Source organism: Silene latifolia, unplaced genomic scaffold (genome assembly GCF_048544455.1).
Source record: "Silene latifolia isolate original U9 population unplaced genomic scaffold, ASM4854445v1 scaffold_79, whole genome shotgun sequence".
In the NCBI taxonomy this organism is placed as follows: Eukaryota; Viridiplantae; Streptophyta; class Magnoliopsida; order Caryophyllales; family Caryophyllaceae; genus Silene; species Silene latifolia.
In genome coordinates this window covers 98885-122947 of record NW_027413701.1, presented here as the reverse complement: position 1 = coordinate 122947, position 24063 = coordinate 98885, and the positions used below count along the sequence as shown (strand labels likewise).

General features: G+C 37.8%; 1 non-coding gene across 1 annotated transcript; it reads right to left on the bottom strand.

The window, feature by feature from the left end:
• Positions 1-13038: 13038 nt before the first annotated feature.
• Positions 13039-13145, bottom strand: LOC141640476 (small nucleolar RNA R71). The gene has a single exon (XR_012543008.1). It is a non-coding gene; the product is annotated as a small nucleolar RNA R71 (small nucleolar RNA).
• Positions 13146-24063: the final 10918 nt, after the last annotated feature.

Genomic DNA, 24063 nt, shown 5'->3' with positions numbered 1-24063 from the left:
CAAATCCTCCTCACCCACCTGAAAGGTTAAAGTCTTAGCCCCGACATCGATTATTACATGAGCAGTATGCAAAAATGGTCTTCCCAAAATGATGGGAGTGTATGAGTCCTCGGGTATGTCTAAGACAACGAAATCAACGGGAATAAATAATTTCCAACTCCTAACAGGGACGTCCTCTAAGAATCTTAATGGCCATGATAATAAGCGATCGGCCATCTGTACGGTCATGTTGGTGCATTGAAATTTCATCAAACCAAGACTCTTTGCGAGAGACAGAGGTAAGAGGCTTACACTAGCTCCTAAGTTACAAAACACATTATCAATTAAGTAAGTTCCAATATGACAGGGAATAGAGAAACTACCCGGGTCAGCCAATTTCGGTGGAGTCTTATTCTGAAGAAGTGCGGAGCAATCCTCAGTCAAAGCCACCGTTTCAGTCTCATCTACATTCCTCTTACGTAAAAGTATTTCTTTCATGAATTTTGAGTAAGAGGGTACATGGGTCAGTAACTCGGCAAACGGAATGGTGACTTTAAGACTCTTCAAAAGATCGACAAATCTGTCGAATTGTTGTTCCGCTTTCCTCCTCCGTAGCCGCCCTGGAAATAGAACTTGGGGTCTATAGGAATTATCTTTAATTGTAGAATTATCGTCCAAATTAGATTTAGATGACAATTTATCCTCCTCGGCATCAATATTGCTCGATCGAGCACCAGCGCCACTCGATCGAGAATTTTTCTCAGCAATTTTATTCGATCAAGTACTTTGAGTTGCTCGATCGAGACACCTGTTTTCTGCGCTACTCGATCGAGCACTTCATCTCTTATATCGAGCACATCTTCAGCAAATTCACTCGATCGACCTTCAGAAACTGGTCGATCGAGTAGTTCCCGTGAATTAATTACTTTTTCGTCAAAAGACGCCTTTTCATGAACAGCAACTTCAACTCCCGAGTCTGAAAGTCCAGCGTTCTCCGTTGGCATTTTGGGTCCCTCATAGGAAAGACCACTCCTTAAACTGATCAGATTTACCGTCTCATATGGTTTCTTGTCAGGTTGTGACGGTAATTGGCCCGGTTGTCTTGAAGATTGCTTAGTAGCCAATTGAGCTAACTGGGACTCAAGTAATTTAAAAGAGGCATCTCTTGTTTGTTAATTTTTATGCATCTGAACTCTAAAGTACAAGTGTTTCCACTAGTGATTTCAGCTCAGCTATGTCATTGTTTCCACTAGAAGAGGCACCTTGATGATGCGGCGGTGGGAAAGATGGAGGCTTTTGAAAGCCTTGTTGTTAATTTCGATCTGGCGGAACATAAGTCTGTTGTTGCTGCAGTGGAGGTGTAGGATTCAATACATTCTGGTTAGACCATCTCAAATTGGGATGAACTCCAACTTGATTGTTGAAATAGGAGCCTCCTTGCCTGAATTGTTGAAAAGCAAAGACTTGCTCCTTCTCAGCTAAGCACTCCACTGCACCATATCCCTCAGTACCACATCTCTCACATGAGACGGTCTCTTGTCTAGACAACAAATGAACCGTCTTTTGATTTCCCGCAGCCTGCAATTCTAGCTTATCAAATCTTGCATTCATGGCTTCCAGTTGAGCCACAAGTGCACTATTATCTCCAGAAACTGTTCGAGTACCACTCCTTGGATTCCCATATGCAGCACAATGGGTAGCTATCTCCTCTATAATATGCCAGCCCTTATCATCATCAATGTTCTTCTGAAATCTTCCATTGGCTGCAGCATCTAAAATAGCACGGTGGTCATCATACAACCCATTGTAGAACTGGTTGCACAAAAACCACTGGCCAAACCCGTGATATGGGACATACCTAACCAGCTTCTTAAACCTGCACCAAGCTTCATACAAGTTCTCAGTCGGATTTTGTTTAAAACTTGTAATCTGCCCTCGCAACGCATTAGTTCTCTGCGGAGGGTAGTATCTCTTGTAATAAGTAAGAGCCAAGATTTCCCAATCGGTAATCCCAACTGCAGTCCTATCCAGGTCAGTTAGCCACTCTCGGGCTCCATCAGTAAGAGAAAAAGGAAACAGGACTTCCTTAATCTTCTCTTGAGTCACTCCCTTAGTAGCACGGTTAGTAGAACATAAATCTGTGAAGCCCTCCATATGCTTCCTCGGATCCTCACCAGCTACCCCTCTAAACATGTTTCTTACCACCAGGTTAATATAAGAGGGACGAAGATCGAAGGTACTCCCCTCATCGGTTGCAAGCTTGAAACCTTTAGGAATAGAATCAGCTGTCGGCTCAGAATGACTAGCAATGTTATGCATCTTCGCAGATTTGGTAACGAGTGTAGAAATAGAAGTGTCTTCCTCTAAAGACTGAGCTTCTGCAAAAGTAAAATTTTCAAGAACAGGTTCAAGAGTACTCAAGACTTCCTCTCGACGAATCTCTCTCAATAAGTTCTGTCTACGACGAAAAGTCCTCTCTGGTTCAGGATCAGCTGGTACTAACTCTGACCTGTTGGACTTGGGCATAAAAAAAACTAAAAGAAAAGAGTAAGAACTGCCTCAAGGAATTGAAAATCCCTTGAGACTAAAACAAACTAAATAAAATAGTTGCCTCTCCGGCAACGGCGCCAAAAATTGACACGGCTGTCGCAACCCTATCAAAAATAAACCAACCGGCTCTAACTAATATAGCAGAGGTAAGTCGGGTATCGTACTCCATAGGGAGGCGGTCACTATCTACTTGTTATTCAGTCTGTCTACGGTCACAAAATGAAGGTGTTTGAGTTGTTTGGACTAAACTAATGAACTGAAATAAAAGTAATAAAAGTAATAACAATTAAAATAGACAAGGATGAGATAGAGATTGAATAAAGAGAAAAATGTCAGGACGTCGGTTCACCATGATATTATACAAATCAGCTAAAAGTAAGGTCAGTCGGTCTGATGTGAGAAGGGTAGTGGAAAGGTCCTTTCGGTCCGCTATCCGCCCTAGATTCTTCCTAAATAGCTTCCGCTCTGATTAGGGTAGTCCATTGTTCATAGCAGGTCTGTTCATTCCAATCTTCCGATCTACGTCTGAATTTAACCAAGTTAATTACTTCAGTCGCGTGCACTCAGCCTAATAATTAATATTAAATTGCTATAAAACAATTCTCACAACAAAAACCTCCTAAACTAATTATCGCATCATTGTTTTACTATCATGACTCCCCTAATCCTAGCAATTAAGATTTTAACTACGCATGACGATAAATAAAAACTATGCTAAACATGGTATTAAGATGTATAAAAAGAAATAGCAAAAACCAAATAACAATACTAATAAAAACAGCAAGTAAAGAACAATAAATTAAGTGTGCAAAAGGAATAGAATTGAATAAAAGAGAGTAAAGAAATTACAAAAGTTGAGATCCGGAAAATAGAAAGCCAAGTAACGTCGAACAAGAGCAATGGAATAAATGACATAAAACTGAATGATTAAAGGTCAAAATATTAGATAACCTAAACCTAATTACGTCTTTCCTTTATATAGAAAAGATATTTATTTTCTAAACACGTAACTTAAGATAATAAAATAAATAAGTTCACGCAAGAAAATCTCACGTCTAATAGCAAACTGGTCGATCGAGTACTTTGAAACTCCTCGATCGAACAACTCTCAGCCAAAACCTCTCGATCGAGTAAAAAGACTACTCGATCGAGGACCTCCAAATAGCCACCTCTCGATCGAACACAGCAGGGGTTCGATCGAGGACTTCTCACCTCCACAAAGCTCTCGATCGAGCACATTAGCCAGCCAAACATCTTGATCGAGTCAACTGCCACTGAATCAAGCCAAAGGACGTATGATTTATCTTCCAAGGCGACTTCTCGCATCCCGAGACAGTGATATTTCCGCTCCAAAACTTCCATCTCCTAAATGCAAGCTAACGGGACAGTAAAAGGCTCAATTCTGCTTCTTTCAGGTCCATTCTTGCAATTAAAGCCAAACGAACCAAAGTAGACTATTCGGGGCATTTCGTAGCCTAAAACTACGGGAATTGCATAGAAATGCGTGCAAATAAGGCTAAAAAAAACTATATAAAATTCACGCATCAAGTATCATCATATAATTATACAATTCTTTAACATACACAAATATAATATAAGTAGGTTATATTTTGGAAACTATTAAAAAAGTAAATAAATCAAACTAGATTTCCAAAAGATATAATATTCTATAATTATTTCGATTTGATTTAATGCATATATGTAATATATTTATATAAATATATAACCTCTTAAAATTATATGGCTAAATAGTAAAACTAGTTATGTTAGTAGTAAAAATAATTATACTAACATCTCACTACTAGCACTGGATATAATAATATGTTAGTAATCGCTCATTTGAATAGTCAAAGTAACTATATTAGCAAGAGGAGTAGTGAAAGTAATAGAAGCAACTAACAACGAGAATAGTGAAATTATCAATATTCATGCGGCAGTAGTGAAAGTAAATAATTACGGGGGGGGAGTAATGAAAGTAACCGTAGTAATAACGAATGTAATAAAAGTAACAATACTAGCTAACACTAAAAGAAGTGAACAATTAGTTAACTAATCGATTTAAGTAAAAAATTAATAGCGGGAGTAGTGAATTTATCTCATAATTTTTTTCATCGTAATTTTAAGATATGGCATAGAAAAATATATGAAAGATAAATTTATGAGTTATGCAACTTTAGATTAGGTTTATTTAATTGAAAATGAATTTTAATGCTAAATAGAGGTAGCCTGGGTGTAGCCGGGCACCAATACTAGTACTATATATATATATATATATATATATATATATATATATATATATATATATATATATATATATATATATATATATATATATATATATATATATATATATATATATATATATATATATATATATATATATATATATATAGATTTAGGATCCTAGTGAGAACGATCACTCGGTGCAAACGGTGAGAACGTACTAACCATATAATATAACCATACGATTAAAATAAATCAAAGGGTATCAATTCTATAAAATCACTCACCACCATCACATATTCATTCGACCCACACCACCCATCACTCACTGCTCCACCCTCCGCCACTCGGGCCACCACCGTCCCTACCCGAGGTCAACACCACGTCGGCACCACCAACAATGCACAAGTCCCTAATCGTCCGTTTTCCCTCGACATCACGGTGGCATGAAGGCGATCATCTTTCGAGATCACGATGTTTATGCGATGGTTGTGACGACGGCGAAGTAATTTAAAGTTTGAGGAAAGGAGAATCAATGAAATCGCGACATCACAAGATTCAACAAAATCAATCAAAATCACAAAAATTGAAATAACTGGGTATTCCGGTTAGATTTGGCGAAAAATAGAGCATATGCGACTCAGAAGCAAGCGAAGTATAATTAACGGCGTCGTATTAACGGCGATAACGCATCTAAACGGCAACGTTTGTCTTGTTTGCATTTTTTAATTAGCTGAGGTAATTAATTTATTAAATTGAGGGTTGGAGCAATCATTGTAATGGGCCAATGACATATGAAAACTTTGAAGATCAGGTAAGAATAATGAGAAGTAATGATGGAAGGCTGATGGGAAATGCTTGTTCGGCACTCGACAGTAGCCATTCTTGTCTCGATTCAATTTGAATGTTGTGATGACTGTTAGACGGGAATGAAGGTGATGAATGATGAAGGAGCAGGGGATGTGTTGTGTGTTTGTGATTTTTGGTGAAGTCAACTTTCACTTACCTACACGAGAGTCAACGTTTTCTTTTACTCTTTCATTCGACTCTGTCCCGTCCCAAGTCCCAACGCGACTTGCTCCTTAATTTCCATCTCATTTTATTCTAACTCGAATCTCCACTTTATTATACCACCTCGCGTACAAATTATAAACAATAAAATATTAGTAATACTAAAATTATAAAAAATCCGAATAATTATTAAATATAATCAAGCCGACTAATTACTATAAATTAGTAATTAAATGAGCTATTTAATCAATTAGGCACGCAAAATCGAGTCAGAATAAGGTATAAATGAGGGGTAAAATGCTACCAAAATACTAATCATCAATCTACATTGCTATAATACATATCTAGAATTTATGTAAAAAATGTATCTAGTATAGATAAAAATGTATCTACGTCGTCATAAAATGTATCTAAAATTTATGTAACAAGCGTATTTATAGTAGTGTAAAGTGTATCTGAGAATTTATGAAAAAAAATGTATCTAGCATGTATTTTAATGTATCTAGTAGATGTAAACAAACTTCGAAAAAAATGTACTCCGTATATGGATTGTTATACAGTGTATCTAAGATTCATGAAAAAAGTGCACTTACTTTAGTTAAAAGTGTATATGAGATTTGTTAAAAAAAAAAAAAAAAAAAAAAAAGTATATCTACATTCTTAAAATGTGTATATAGAATTTTGGTAAAAAGTGTACCTACTTTAGTTAAAAGTGTATATGAGATTTGGTAAAAAAAAAAAACAAAAAACAAAAAACAAAAAAAATGTATCTACATTCTTAAAATGTGTATATAGAATTTTGGTAAAAAGTGTACCTACTTTAGTTAAAAGTGTATATGAGATTTTGTAAAAAAAAAAAAAAAAAAAAATGTATCTACATTCTTAAAATGCGTATATAGAATTTTGGTAAAAAGTGTACCTACTTTAGTTAAAAGTGTATATGAGATTTGGTAAAAAAAAAAAAAAAAAAAAAAAAAAAAAAAAAAGTGTATCTACATTCTTAAAATGCGTATATAGAATTTTGGTAAAAGTGTACCTACTTTAGTTAAAAGTGTATATGAGATTTGGTAAAAAAAAAAAAAAAAAAAAAAAAAAAAAAAAAAAACGTATCTACATTCTTAAAATGCGTATATAGAATTTTGGTAAAAAGTGTACCTACTTTAGTTAAAAGTGTATATGAGATTTGGTAAAAAAAAAAAAAAAAAAAAAAAAAAAAAAAACGTATCTACATTATTAAAATGCGTATATATAATTTTGGTAAAAATTGTACCTACTTTATTTAAAAGTGTATATGAGATTTGGTAAAAAAAAAAAAAAAAAAAAAAAAAAGTGTATTTTTTATATATATTCTAATGTATCTAGTGTGTTCTCACCGTTCTCATGAATGGTCGTTCTCACTGAGATCCCACCTCTATATATATATATATATATATATATATATATATATATATATATATATATATATATAGACTTGGGATCCAGTGAGAACAACCTACATAATGAGAACCGTGAGAACTCCACCTTACGGATATTTTTTTCTAAAAAATAATGACATATTTGGATTCGGCATAGAATTTTATGGCTAGAGAACATATATCTTGGTCCAAAAAGTATAAATTATTGACGGAAATTGAGACGAGAAACATTTTATTAATTTTCATGCACCTACTACTTGTTTTCATGTATCTAACAATTTTCATGCACCTAGAGCCTGATATTTCATGCACCTAGTAATCATTTTCATGCATGTAACAATTTTCATGCACCTAGTATTCGTTTTCATGCATCTATAGCTATTTTAGTATACGTAGTTGTACTTTCGTACACTAAGTTTATATTTTGATAATAAAGTAAAAAAAATGTGTTTACCTATACTAAAAATGTGTTTGAATAAACTAAACAAAAGGTAAATGATCCATCAAAACTTTCAGAACAAGATTTGATGATGATTTAGTAAGGGTTCTCACGGTTCTCATTATGTTAGTAGTTCTCACCGGATCCTGACCCTATATATATATATATATATATAAAGAGAGAGAGAGAGAGAGAGAGAGAGAGAGAGAGAGAGAGAGAGAGGGGGGGTTCTAATGAGTCCTCCTTTCAAATTGAGTCCATAAGTCCCTCTAAGGGCCTTTGGATGGACTCAATGAATGATTGAGATGCATTTGATTAAGGGTTATTAAAAAGAAAAGGAAAAAAATGTGGATGGTTGGATTGAGATGGGTGGTTGAGATTCAAAATTACCAAAAAAAAAATTACCACTAATCAAATTTCTATACATTATTTAATTTTTCTTTCTCTCTCTAGCCCCTAATTAATCAGTTTTGAGTTTAAGATTTCAGAAGTGTAAATGTAATGTTGTATGAATTTTACAAGTGTAAATGTGATGTTTTACGAGTGTAAATGTAACATTTTAAGAGTGTAAATTTGATTTTTTGTGACGGAAATTTTGAATTTATATAATTTTAACATATTACAAGTGTAAATGTGATATTTTACGAGTGTAAATGTAACATTTTAAGAGTGTAAATTTGATTTTTTGTGACGGAAATTTTGAATTTATATAATTTTAACATTTTACAAGTGTGAATCTGATGTTTTACGATTGTAAATGTAATATTTTAAGAGTGTAAATTTGATTTTTTGTGACGGAAATTTTGAATTTATATAATTTTGACATTTTACAAGTGTAAATTTGATATTTTACGAGTGTAAATGTAACATTTTAAGAGTGTAAATTTGATTTTTTGTGACGGAAATTTTGAATTTCTATAATTTTAACATTTTACAAGTGTAAATTTGGTATTTTACAAATGTAAATGTAACCTTTTAAGAGTCTAAATTTGATTTTTTTTTTTATTTTTTGTGACGGAAATTTTGAATTTATATAATTTTAACATTTTACGAGTGTAAATGTGATGTTTTCGGAGTGTAAATGTAGTATTTTAAGTGTAAATTTGAAGGTTTTAGAGTGTAAATTTGGTCCTTAGAGTGTAAATTTGGTCCTTTATAAGTGTAACTTTGGTCCTTTACGAGTAAAACTTTAGTCCGACTACCAACAAACACCACCACTGTCGTCCTCCACCACCAACTCATATCCAGAAAAATATATGAGTGCAAATCTATATAAATTTAACGAGTGTAAATGTACAAATATACGAGTGTAAATGTAAAGAATATGAGTGTAAATGTAAAGAAATACGAGTGTAATTGTAAAAAAATATGAGTGTAAATCTGAAAAATGCGTGTAAATGTAAAGAAATACGAGTGTAAATGTAAAGAAATATGAGTGTAAATGTAAAGAAACACGAGTGTAACTGTAAAGAAATATGAGTGTAAATCTGAAAATGCGTGTAAATGCAAAAAAAAATATGAGTGTAAATGTAAAGAAATGTGAGTGTAAATGTAAAGAAACACAAGTGTAAATGTAAAGAAATATGAGTATAAATCTGAAAAATGAGTAAATGCAAAAAGATATGAGTGTAAATGTAAAGAAATGTGAGTGTAAATGTAAAGAAATGTGAGTGTAAATCTGAAAAATGTGAGTGTAAATGTAAAGAAATATGAGTGTAAATGTAAATAAATACGAGTGTAAATTTAAATATGAGCATAATAAATATATTTATGAGATCTAAGAATAAAAATCATGATAATGCGTTTTTTTTTCAATATCTACTATATTTATTAGATCTACGAATGTAAATTTAATAAAATACAAGTGTAGCAACACAAAAACCGTGACACAAAGTCACAAACAAACCCATATACACAAAACAAATCACCAACCTTTATATATATATATAAAACAAAAAAAAAACAAAACAACAAGAACGAATAAACAAACACAAACCACCAACCTTTCTATATAATAAAAAAAAAAAAGAACAACAAAACAATGAACACTGAATATCAACTTCATAAAGAACAAAATACATCAAAAGCAACGAACAACAGATCAACTTTTTTTAAAAAAAAAAAAACAATTTTAAAAAATAAAAACTCAGATTTAGAAATATGAGGTGACGGTGGCGGCCACGTGTGGGTGGCGTTGATGTATGCTCAGATCTGGCAGAGGAGGTAGGTGATTGTGGGTGACGGAAATAGAGGAAGAGAGGAGGGAGTGGCGGTGATGTGCGGTGGTTTCAGGGGTCGTGGGTGGTGCGTGGTGGTGGGGTGGTAATGTGTGTGTCTGGTGTTGTTGTGGGCTAAGATGGTGTCGGGTGGAGGTGTTGTTGTGGGCGGTTGTTGGAGAGGAAGAAGGCGGTGGCTAGTAAGGTGGTGGCGGTCGTAGAGTTGTTTTGGGGTGGAGCAATGTCGCCGGAGTGGTAGTGGGGTTGTGTGGTAGGCGTGGGTAGGTGGCGGTGGAGGTGGTCGTGGGGTCGGGTAGGTGAGGAAGATGGGGAATTATTTTTTGAATTATTTGGTTTTTGAATTTTGTTGGATTTTTGAGAGGAATTGAGTTTTTTTGGTTTTTAGAGAGATGAGGGGGAGGATAATTGTGAGATGAGAGAGAAGTGGGTGGAAAAAGAAGGGTTTTATAGTGAAATTATGGTTTGATTAGTGATAGTAGTGAGGGAAAGTGATTAATTAGGATTGATCCCCTAATTTTAGCACTAATCCCTCCCTTTTCCCTTTCAATCTCAGCCCTCCATCCTATCTTTTTAAGGGTCTTAAAGAGGACTTATGGACTCAATGGAAAAGGTGGACTCATTAGATCTCATTTCTATATATATATATATATATATATATATATATATATATATATATATATATATATATATATATATATATATATTTGATGTGACCATAATTAGAGCATATTTAGTCCCCGAATTAGCCTTGTTCCCATGCTTTTTAGTGCATATTTGGGTCATTTATGGTCTTTAGTTCTTTGTTTTGCATATTCTTTGAGGTTTTGTGTCCTTGGTAGGAAAGGAGTGCAAACCTTGCTTTTTCATGGCAAAATGAGGCTAAATTGATTGAATTCAAATGACCAAGCATCAAGGAGAGACAAGATTAGAAGGCCTTTGTACATACTATAGTAGATGGGCAATGATGAGAAAAGATCCTTGCATACCCGAGGAAATCCTCAAGGATTTTATGAAGAAAAAGGAAGAAAAGAAGAAGAAACGAGACTGCCTGACAATCCGTGCGGATTGCCTAGAAGAGGCCCGTCTTCACCCCACAACCCGAGCGTCTTCCCCCACAAGACGCCCGGGCAAAACCACCCAAAGACGCCCGTCTTTCCCTTCTGGACGCCCGTACAGAAGCTGCCAAATCCGCCCGTCCCGTGCTAAAGACGCCCGGATTCCCAGACAATCCCATTTCGTCTTCTATAAGCTTCAAGGAAGGATGCACATCTTTTTCTAGAGACCGGAGTCTCCCTAGAGACCGGCGATTCCTCAACAAGGGACTTAATCGTCATTTAAGCCCTTAGTTAACCCTAATTCATGCACCTAATCCCTACTATAAATACCTCATTAGTCTAATTAGAAGAGCATGTTCTTCTTAGCAATCTTTAGTGTAGTTAATATCAATGAAATCTCTCTTTAATCTTGTAATCAACATTTAATCAAGTTTTAATACAAGTTTTATTTCCTTAATCTCTCTCTTGTTCATCCTTTATTTTGGGTAATTGAAGATTATTTGGGTTATTATTGGGAGATTGACAACCTTCCAATCAAGCATCAAGTACTTCTTTCATTCTTTGCTTTATTATTGGAATCATTAGTAGGTATAATTCTCTTAATCCCTTTTTAATTATTGTTAATCACTTCCATTTATTCATCATGTTTTGCCTTGTTGGTATGATTGACAACCTTGCTAGCATGTTCAACATGATAATGAGTGAGTAGTTTCCTTAGCTAGGGTTAATGGATAATTAGGGGAAACCAACATGGGGAATGATTCATGCTTAAATTAATATGCTTTCATAGTTTATTTGCTTGCTTGTTGTGATCTCAACTTATGCACATGTTATGTTTGATGAAATGTGAGCCTATGAATCCTTGCATTTTTTTACCCATCACCTATCTTTTCAATGAGACTTGTAAGACATAAACCAACTCGAGTCTCATTAGACCATGCATATTGTTAAGTAGGGAAGATTAAGTCGACTTGTAGGTGTTGTACAATCTAATCGATTCGGCTCCGGGGCCCAAACTTTCCTAGGATTGTAAGATATAAACCAACTCGATCCATCACAACAATATTGCTTGCTTATAACTTGAGAATATGTTTGTATGATCAATTCTCATGAATCCCCTATGACCCCATGACACCCTAGTGCTTTTTATCAATTGTTTACATCCCTTTTAATTCATCTTGCTTGTTTACTTTCATTGCTATTTAGTTTAGTGATCTTCTACTTCAAACCCCAATTGTGACACCCTTAGACACCGTTAGTTGAAAAAGAAATCTCATCTCAATTCCCGTCCCTTTACTTGCCTCTTTACTAATTGTAGAGTTGTTGGTGAAGTTATAAATTGTGTTTTGGTCTAGGTGCTCTTGACGACAAGTACTGAAAACTAAATCCCTCACTAGGGATCACGACCAAAAAATGGCGCCGTTGCCGGGGACGGTGTTAACTTGATTTAGATTTTCTTGTATTGTTATTAGTTGTGTCTTTATTTGCCTTGGGGAAGTAAAACTCCTCAAGGTTTGTTCTAATTATTTTCGAGTTGTTTGATATTTTGCATGTCTAGAAGGTCACAAGATGACTTGCTACCCTTTGATCACGAAATTGAAAGAACTTTGACAACCAATAGAAGACTTGCTAGGAGAACTTTGAGAGGTATTGGTGAGGTTGTAGATATTCAACCAAATACTATTAAGTTCATCAACCCTTTTGCAAGAGAAGGTGAGGAGAACCCAACACAAAATCCAACACAAAATCAACCCACAATGCCTAAGTTTTCATCACATTCCGTACCCACCGAGGAGAACCTACCCAATGGTACTCCCACACCACAACACTTAACCGAAAATTTTATTGCCAAATCCGCATTTATCCAATTAGTCGAAAGAAGTCAATTTGGGGGGATGCCTAGTGAAGACCCTCACTCTCATATGGAAACCTTTTGTGACTATTGTGATGCGCTTTCTCAAACCGGTGTAACTCAAGACCAAATTCGATGGGTCTTATTTCCTTTTTCTTTAATTGGCACCGCGAAAAAATGGTTGAAAGGCCTTGATAAGGCTACTCTCGGAATTGATTCTTGGAAGAAGTTGGCTCTAGCTTTCTACAAAAAGTTCTATCCATCGGAAAAGACTAACATGCTAAGAGCTCAAATTACGGGCTTTAAGCAAAGAGATGAAGAATCTTTATATGAAGCTTGTGAGCAATTCAAGGGAATTTGTCGCTCATGTCCTCATCATGGACTTAGCGAGTGGTTCTTGGTACAACAATTTTGGAACGGTCTTTATGAAGATTCAAGGAACATTCTCAACATGGGATCAAATGGAATGTTCACCGAAGTTGATGACAATCAAACTTGGAACAAAATTGAGGAAATGGCGGTCCATAACTCACAATATAGTAGACCTCGCAAGGCTACTAGAGGAGGAAAGCATGAAGTGGACTCCATTACTCAATTAGGTGCTCAACTTAGTGCTCACATTGATACCATCAATTTGAAGTTTGAAAAAGCTATGGCTAGACTTGAAGAAGCCTCAAAATCACCAAAGCATCATGTTAATGCCATGACGGCATCTTCATCAATCCCAAGTGGGATATGTGAGAATTGTGGAACTTTGGGACATGACCAAAGTGAATGTAGGGGAACAAATGAACAAGTGAATGCTTTCCAAGCATACAAGAGTGGTACCCCTTATTCCAACTATTACAATGAAAACACCAAATTCCATCCAAATCTCTCATACAAAAGTCAAAATGTTCAAAACCCTCAACCAACATACACCCCACCTCCCATGAGAAACCAAAATCAAAGACCCTTTTACAACCAAAACCAAGGATACCAAAATCAAACTCCATACAATCAACAAAATGACCATGGTTTTGATGTTCAAAAAGCGGTCCTCCAAATGCAAAAGAATCAACAAGAGTTTTTCACTCAAATGCAAAAAGATAGTCAAGCAAAGGAAATCACCATCAACAACATCCTAGCTCACACCAAAATGTTGGAAACCCAATTGACTCAACTAGCATCTTCAAGCTCACAAAGACAAAAGGGGCAATTACCACCTCAAAGTAATCCCCCAAGACATGAAACGGTTAGTGCCATTCACTTGAGAAGTGGTACAAGGTATGAAGCACCGAAGAAGCAAGTTGAGGATGAAGTTGTGGAAGCTAGTGACAAAGAAGAAATTGTGCAAAACTCCAAGGATGGGGAACCATCAAAAGAAGAAATTTCAAAGAAAAATGAAGACAAGGTCAAGGAGAAGGAGCCCATTGTGATTAGACTTCCTTTTCCAAGTCGTCAAGCCAAGCCCAAATTTGATGACCAACTTGGAAAATTTATGGAAATTGTGAAGAATTTGGAAGTCTCAATTCCTTTCACGGAATTAATCAATCACATGCCGGCCTATGCAAAATACATGAAAGACATCCTCACAAAGAAGTCGATCCGGAAGCTTGAGACTATCGCCTTCACTAAGTTGAGTAGCGCAATACTTCAAGGGAGTTCTCCTCCAAAACTCAAAGATCCGGGAAGCTTCTCAATACCGTGTACCATTGGCGACACCACGATCAACAAAGCCTTATGTGATCTAGGGGCTAGTGTGAGTGTTATGCCGTACTCGGTGAGTAAAAGGTTGGGGATGGGAGAGCTTAAATGCACCAATATCACACTCCAAATGGCCGATAGATCGACGAAGACACCATTAGGGATATGGGAAGATGTTCCCGTAAGAGTTGGGAAATTTTTCATCCCGGTGGACTTTGTCATTGTTGACATGGAAGAAGACTCCAACATTCCAATCATTCTAGGAAGACCTTTCTTACACACCGCGGATGCGGTGATCGATGTGAAGCATGGAGAGCTCACTCTAGAAGTGGGAGATGAGAACATAACTTTCAATCTTGACAAGACCATGAGAGCTCCCCGTTTGCATGAACCATGCTTTATGGTTGATCATTATAGCCGGAAGGATGATAGGAAGAAGTCGGAATTCCAATGGAAGAAGAAAATTGATGATGCCCCATTCAAAGAGCAAGTGAATTGTAACAAAGAGAGCCTGAAAAGCTCACCAAAGTCAAGCAATGAAGAGGATGGCCTCATTGGCCAAGACAAGAAAGTGGGAGAGTTGTCTCTATCAACTCAAGAGATCTTTAGTGATCAAGTAGATGAAGTTTGTGGTCTTTGGGACGATGAGTTTGAAGGGATTTTCAATCCCTATATTGGTAATGCTATCGATCAAGACCGACATGAAGCACAACAAGGGCAAAGATCTATTGAAGATATTTATCATGATTATGAACAAGCTTTTGACTACTTTTTCAAGGTGTTGAGCAACATCAACAACACCTTGGACATGCCCCCGTGACATCTCACTAAGGATGAGAGTTTGGTGGAGTCCTCCCTAAACCACCATTTGTAAATATTTCTAACTCCCTAACTCGCATTTTAATTCTTACATTGCATTTTTTGTCATTTTTGGATTTTTATGCTTTGATCAAGATAATTATCATTTTTGAGAGAAGTAAGGGAGGGACTAATGATTTTATTGATGTGTAGTGATTTAGCTTAGTGTGGGGATAGCATTTGCCTAGGCTATTCATGCCTTAGTAGTGCCCCTACAATGAAGAACACGGAATTTGAAGAATGAAAAATGACAAGGGATATGCAAGTGCACGGATGGAACTGAATCCGGGTAAAACAGGGAGAATCCGAGCGTCTTCTAGGGAATCCGCTCGTTTTTAGGAAAGACACCCGTCTTTGCCTGAATCCGCCCATCCATTTTTAACTGAGAATTTGAAATTTTGGGACTGTTGAAGAATCTGAGCGTCCTGGAAGAGAAGCCGCTCGTCTTCTGAAATCCGCCCGTCTTGGAAGGAAATACGCCCGTCTTTTTGGCTGTGAAAAACAAGAAAAGCTCACTGTCTGAAGATCCGCCCGTCTTCAGAGGAAGACGCTCGTCCTGCAATCAAAGAATCCGAGCGTCTTTGCTAAAATACGCCCAACTTTAGGCGAGAATCTTGAACCAAAAAGAGGCAGAATCCGAGCGTCCCGAAGGAAAGACGCCCGTCTTCCCCTGCAAATTCAAAATTTTCGGGTATTTTAAATACCCCCTCCCACATTCATTTCTTCATTCATTCATTCAAAACACTACCCATAAACCCCAAAACTCAAAACCCTCATCCTCTCCATCACCAAAACAAGATTTCCTCAACCAAATTCAACAAAATCAAATCCAAACTTCCTTTTAACAACAATTAATCACTCCTCTTCCAACAAAAATCAAACCAAGCACCAAAATCTTCAACCTTTGAGTCGATTTTTGAATTATAAAGGCAAAGCCTTTCATCTTAAAATCGATTTGGGTATACTTGGAAATTGAAGATTTTCACTCTTTTCTTGGTATTTTCATCAATGGCAAGGACAAAATGATCAACAAAGGCACCTAAGGCAAAGGCACTCTCAACAAGACAAAAATGTCTTCAAGCAAAGAAAGCCTCATTGGCTATGGTGGTAGCTAGTTCAAACATGGAAGTTCAACAACAACAACCTCCCTTGGAAGCAACAACATCAACAACTCCGGAAATTGCTCAATTATCAAACTATCCGGAGGTAATTTTCATTTCTAACTCCCATAGGGATACATTTGCCAAGTATGCTAGAAAATCCTTTCTATCCACCAAATTCATATGTGAAGATGCCTTGAACAAATTGGGTGTCCTTGAACAAACAAAAGCCTTCTTTGAAGCCATGGGGTTGGGAAAATTGTTTGCTACAAGAGAATTGACATACCCCTCCCTTACCTTAGAATTCTTGAGTTCTTTGAAAGTTACTGACACGGCTATCGCAACCCTATCAAAGATAAAACCTAACGGTCTCAACTAAAATGTAGCAGAGGCAGTCGAGTATCGAATCCACAGAGAGGTAATGTAATTATCAGCTGTCTAATTCTAGCCCTAAAGTAACAATTGGGGGGTTTTGTTGAATTGGTTCCTAAACTACGAGATTAAAGGAAAGAGAAATAAAGTAAGAGCAATAAGGCCAGGAAATCGGTTTAAACTATCAAGAGAGAAGGGACATGTCGGGATTTCGGTTCACTACGGTAGTCCAGTGACTCAGCTGTAAATGATTCAGACGAACTAATGCGAGACGGATGTTGAAAGGTCCTTTTGGTCCACTTTCTATCCTAAATTACCACTAACTTAACTTTCATCCTCATTAGGGTAGTCTACTGTTTATAGCAGGCCTATTTAGTCCAATCTTTCGATCCAGGATTAATTTTAGCCAGATTAAAGGGTGACATAGAAGCGTGCACTCAACTAAGTCGAAAAAATACAATTAAATTGCTAAAGTGACAGAGTCTCATAATTAATTCGTCTAATTCATTCACTACATCGTCACATTTCTACCGCAGAACCCCTAATCCCAACATGAAAGGGGTTTAGCTACTCATATCGCTAATTAAACTAACAGCAATTAATTTTCCAGCAGTAAACATAATGAAATAACCAATAAATCGCATAAAGAGAAATTAGGGCAAAAGGAATAAAAGAAAAACAAATAATTAAAGCAACAAAAAGGTTAATTATTATTAAAGGAAGAGAAGGAATTACAATCAATGCGATTCCGGCGTAAAGAACGATCGAATCCGAGCAATAATAATCCCAAAAATAAGTAACAGTAGAGGAAGGAAAGCCACGTACTAAAGTTTTACAGTAGAGAGTTTTATAGTATTAAAGATAGATAAAAGATGTTCTTAACCTAGTTAACATAGGTTTAAATAGAAAAGCAAACAAAGTTTAGCGAAATAATTAACACACGGGCTGATTAAGCCCATTAACCATTGAAACCACTCGATCGAGTGGATTAAAACCACTCGATCGACCAACTCTTCAGCAAGATCCACTCGATCGACCAAATAGTTAGTCGATCGAGTGAATTGTCTTTCTGCAACTTAAGGATCGAGTAGTAAACTACTCGATCGACCATCTTGGGGTGTAGAAACCACTCGATCGAGTGGAAAAATTGCTCGATCGAGTGCTTCATCTTCAATTCAGCTCAAGTCCGCCACCAAATGCCTCGTAATGCGTGCCACGACGCTTCCAAACACAGTATCTCACTCAGGAAAATCCCGTCTCCTCTAAATGCATGCAAAAAGGACGAAAAAGGGTACGATTCCACTACTTTCGCATTCATTTCTACAAAATGGACAAAACGAACCAAAGTAGCCAATTCGGGGCAAAATACCATAAAAATAGTATAAATATGCATAGAAATACGTGCTGAAATAGGCTAAAAAGACTATACATTAGGCACGTATCAAATCTCTCCAAACCGAACCTTTACTCGCCCTCGAGTAAACTCAAAACTATACACTAATGGAACGGAAATGATAACTCAGAGCTAGCTTAACTTGTCTACTTGAACCAATTTAATGCAACAAAAATTAACAGTTAAAGCTAAGCGGTCAATACGCAAAACGAATTATAAGTCGTTCGAAATATAGCCAACCTATCGACCTTGCAAGACCAACAAAATCGGACTCTCTCGTGGTCACTCTTCTCTCATGAAGCAAAGGGTGAATATTATATGTAAAAGAGAGAAGAAAAGACAGTCACTCACCTAACTGCGACCTACATAGCATGCATGCAACAAAAATGAAAGACAATTGAAGTACTAATGCACACACTCCAACCAATAATGTCCGTCACAGCGGAGGGCTTACAAATAATTTGGGAATAGTGAGGTTCAGGAGGCAAAACATGTTATGGAAATGTGGAGGTAAAAGCGTCAAGCTAGTTCCTAACAGGACCATAATAAACCATCCGAATCTCAACTGACTGAAGAACTAAGAACAAGTGCCCTTCAATTGGCACACAACTCACTAAACTCAAACACAATCTCCTCAAAAAATATGGAATAAAACGGAGGAGTCAGACGGTCACAAAGTTCCCTTTTTTAAACACCGTCTGAAATAGCTAACTGAAACAACAACTTTTTTTTTCAGACTTTTCTTTCTTTTTCTTCTTCTGATTCACGTCATTTAACTTTTTCATTTTTTTTTCTTTTCTTTTTTGTTTCACGTTTTTCTTTTTATTTTTCTTTCTCAATACTTTTTTTTTTCTTTCCTCCTTCCTCAATTCTTATATCAACTCCAAACAAGTAATACGGACCAAACTGCAATGGAAAATATACCTCAAAAGAACATACTAACTAGCTTGACTGGGCAGGCTTAGTTTGGGATGTAGCTAATGGGTCAAAAAGGCAAATTTGGCTAATGTGGAGTTAAATGGGTGAAAAAAAAATATAAGGAAGGGGAAATTTGCAAGCACCTCCCTGCATGTGATACCAACCACAAACCCTAATATGTGCATTTGACTCGAAATTGAATGTCATAAATGTGCAAAAAAGACGAACATGCTATGCAAGGAGTACTACTCAAAATTCCTAATGAACTGGTCATGAATGTCACCAGTTATGGGCTCTAATATCTCAGAATTTTTAAGTAGTTTGCCAATTTATAGGTCAAGTAAACAGTCAGCTTATATTTGAACAGAAACTCGTAGATTATGCGTATGACAAAGCTAAAAACTATCAACAGAAGTGCAAGGCTCAAGTAAATTGACAAGTTGTAGTGCATTGTCATCATGGAAATCTACCGTTCCGACTCAACCTATATGCAAAAATAAACGTGAAATTGTTTTGATTTTTTTTGAAATTTTCTAATTTTTTTGGATTTTTTTTTTTTTTTTGTGAAAATAAACAACAATGCAAGCTGAAAAATAAACGTGAATGCAAAAACAAATGCAGATGCAGACTCAAAAGGATGCAATACCCTCCCCAAACCAAAACGGACAACGCCATCGTTGTCCTCCAAAGATACACCAAAGAGATATATACAGGGGAACGGGAATATACAACCAACAAAATAAAAACAATGAAATAAAGGAGACAAAATAAAAGAGTGAAAGATACATACAGAATGCGAACTTCCCCAAACCAGCCAGAAAACTGGGGAAGTGAGTAGACCAGCAGCTACTCGTCGTCGTCGTCACTGCTCTCACGGTCAACCTTCGCCCTGTACTCCGGGTCCTCCTCCTCCTCTCTCCTCCTCCGCTCCTCAGCGCGAGCTCTCTCCACTGCAACCTCGGGGTCCTCGTCCTCCTCCTCCTCCTCTGACGTCGGGTACCCCTCAGCCGGGTACCTGAAGAAGGAAGGGTGTGGCCAACCCTCCGGGATCGGTCTGTGTCGCCGCAAGTGGTACTCGTACAGAGGGTGTAAGGTCAAAGCTAAGTCCCTCTCCATACGAGCCTGACGCTCTGCAATCTCACGCAACAAACCGTAAACGGCGCCCCCTTGGTCCAGGACCGCGGGCGCCACAAAGGGAGGAGGTAGTCTAAAAGTAGCCGGTAAGACCGGCTCAGTCTGATCAGTGGGAGGTGGAGTAGGAGTAGGAGTGGTAGTAGTAGTGGGAGTAGGGGTCGGATCGGGAGTAGCCGTGGAAGGTTGGGTACTCCCTGAAGGTGTGGACCCCTCTCCAGTCTCAAGTCGCCGCTTCTTGGCGGCGGTGCATCGGGGTAGGTCCGGGTGGAAGGTGAAGCCGAGGTAGTGGTGGCGGACGGTGGCCCTTTGCGGCGTGGGAAAGGGCTCAAGACGGGGAGAGTCGGGGGTAAGTCAACAGACAAGGAGCCGTCTATCTTCCAAGTCTGGTAGTCTGGGGTGAGCCAATGCTGAGAGAGCATGGCGTCCAGACTCAGTAGCCTCTCTCCAGCGAGGTACTGCAAGTCAAGAGGCCAAACGGGGAAAAGGCGACGGGCGAGAATGGTGGCTATGCCACCGCAGGCAATGGTCCCCGCCTCCTTCTTCCCCTGGCTCAGAAGGTACTGGGCGGTCAAGTAGGCAATGTTGAGGGTGAAGGGACCCTCGTAGTCGACGTTCAGGTTGTGGGTGAATATCCGTATACTACCCCTTTAATTGTAGGACTATAACGCAAAATTTACATGTGAATATTGTCATAAAACGAAAAACATAAAGAAACGATAAAGAACAAGAAATCAACCTCGGGTCCTTTAAATTGCGGCGTAAAGAACAGAAATCAAAACAGATTTCCTCCTAATCATTGCACCCAAGACTTTGTCCGAGATATGCCCTTGTGCTAGAACAGTGTTCTCCGATTGCCTTGCAATATAGGGAGAACTGTTGTGAGTTTTTGTTGAGATGAGAGATCTCGGGTTTTTCGAGAAGAATACTCTTCAAAACCCTAGTTTTTCAGAAAATGAAATCGCTAGGTCAAAAGGAGAGGGAGTCTCTCCTTTTGTTAACCTCGGTCCGCGGGTCAAGAGAGGAGGGAGTGGGCTTTCCACTTTCTCCTCATTTGACTAGTGATCCGATGATTCGACCCGTCTCGCTAAAATGTATATGACGCGGTTTATATTATAAACTGTTATCGGTTATCGGAAATTAAGGCATCAGCTAATTATACGGGTTAGCTGAATTGTTAATTCGTGTCCGACAAAGCGATTTGTATAATTATTTTTAATATACATTTAATTAAATATAAATCACGTATATTTAATTTTACGAATTAATCAAGTTAATTCGCCTTAGCCCATGATATTTAATCCGTATTAAATATAATATCTCAACATCACATATTTGACTAATTACTAGTCAAATAACTCGGACTAACTGGTTAGTCAATTTTTGGCATCTACATGACAGTATTTTCATACCGTCACATCTCTCGAACGTATCCTATAGGTGTGACTTTTAGGGACCAGTTGATCACCGCCATCTGTATGACAATAACGTCAAACTTATCTAGCAAGCCAACCGTTATTGATAAACGTGGATCAAATGATAATAATACCAAAGTATGCCCTTTGATCCTTTTAGAGGTTTATAAGTCCTTGCACTAACTGATAAGGACACCAACCCCAACAAGCTCCCACTTGTCCGTACAAGTGCATGTGCAATGACGTTATCCGCACTAACTGGAGGACACAAGCTCAACAAACTCCCACTTGTCCGTACAAGTGTATGTGCGATAACCGATTCTCATATTCATTTAAAATTTCTCCCACTCAATGTAAAACAATTTGCGGATCTGGATCCACAAAGGTCGTATTTTACAATCGATCCGTATCTAGAGTGGTTTCCCCGACTAGAGAGTAACTTAACCGATAAAACGAATCCGTATCCGAGCATGGCCATGCATTTCGATTCTGACTCCTCGAGTGGCCCCGAAAATATCGAGTACCTGATAAAGGCTGAATATTTCCTTCAACGCGACTCCTTCCGATCTAAGCACAAAGCATGAAATGACCCGAAAAAAAATCTACTTGGCCCCCTGTTACGGATGACCGTGAGAAAGAAACCAAAGTCACCCAAAATCAAGCCGTAGTCTCAAGACACGATCGATAGTCAAAGAATCGACTCTTAGGATCACCATGGTAGTCCTATCCACGACCGGGCAACGAATGTTATAAAACATTTAGGACTCCACGTCGATGTCACAAATTTGTCCTACGAAATATCCGTATAAATCGCCTCGTGATTGGTCGTCAAACCGGTTGACTTATGGCTCGTTGAACCCACCATCAACCAACGTCACAAAATAATTGCCAGAGTTATCAGCTCATGTGGGCAATTAAGGACTGAAAAATATAATGTTCGTTCAGTTCACTTTGTGGTGTTCAAAATTTGTCGTACAAATCCACATGAAAAACAAAATATATATATAAAATATCAAAACGATGATGTCGTATAGAGTACAAAGGAGAATGAATCTGATCCATAAAAGAGTACTACAACTCAGGAACACGTTTAATTCCCATGGAGTTAACGTGCCCTTCATGCTTATCTTGTCGTAATGCTTTAGTGAGAGGATCTGCTATGTTATCATCAGTAGCAATCTTTTCTATCACTACTGTCTTTTGCTCCACGTAATCCTGGATTAGATGAGCTTTCCGTTGTACATGTCTAGACTTGTTGCTAGACTTTGGCTCCTTAGCTTGGAAGATGGCACCACTATTGTCGCAATAGATGGTGATCGGGTCATTCGAACTAGGCACTCTGAGATAGCCCATGTACGAATTGTCGCATCCATATCGCTTCCTTCGTAGCTTCGTAGACGCGGCATAGTACTCGGACTCGATCGTAGAATCTGTCATGTGAGTTTGTTTCGAACTCTTCCACTGATCACAGCGCCATTAAGAGTAAAAACGAATCCAGACCGAGATTTCGAGTCATCTCGATCCGTTTGGAAGCTAGCATCTGCAGAATCGGTTGCGCATAGCGTTTGAGAGCCTCCATAAGTCAATGCCCAATCTTTAGTCCTCCGTAGGTACTTAAGAATGTTCTTGACACCAACCAATGTGGTTCACCTGGTTCTTTGTTGGAATCGACTTGTCATACTCAATGCATATGCCACGTCCGGACGTGTGCATATCATGGCATACATGATTGATCCTATAGCCGAAGCATAAGGAATCCGTGTCATGCGCTCTTTCTCTTCCGGTGTCTCGGTGCCTCGAGACTTGCTCAAATGCACCCCTGGAGCCATAGGAAGAAAACCCTTCTTGGAGTTAGTCATGCTTGAATCTCTCTAGGACTTTGTCTATGTAAGACTCTGATCGAGAGATAGCATCCGTCGTGATCTATCTCGATAGATACGGATGCCTAGAATTCTCTGTGCCTCTCCCCGATCTTTCATCTGGAAATGGTTCTTCAACCATACTTTCACCCAAGTTAAGAGAGGTATGTCATTCCCAATCGAGGAGTATGTCGTCAACATACAATATTAGGAAGACAATCTTGCTCCCACTCGACTTGATATATAGACATGGTTCCTCGACCGATCGAGTAAATCCATTTTCTTTTATCACTTGGTCGAAGCGATGATTCCAACTCCGTGATGCTTGCTTAAGTCCATAAATGGAACGCTTAAGCTTGCATACTTTCTTAGGATGTTCGGGATCGATGAAACCTTCGGGTTGTACCATGTACAACTCTTCCTCCAAAAAGCCGTTTAAGAAGGCGGTTTCACATCCATTTGCCAAATTTCATAGTCATGAAAAGCGGCAATCGCTAAGATAATCCGAATGGAACGCAAAGATAACTACGGGTGCAAAAATCTCATCGTAGTGCAAACCTGGCACTTGGG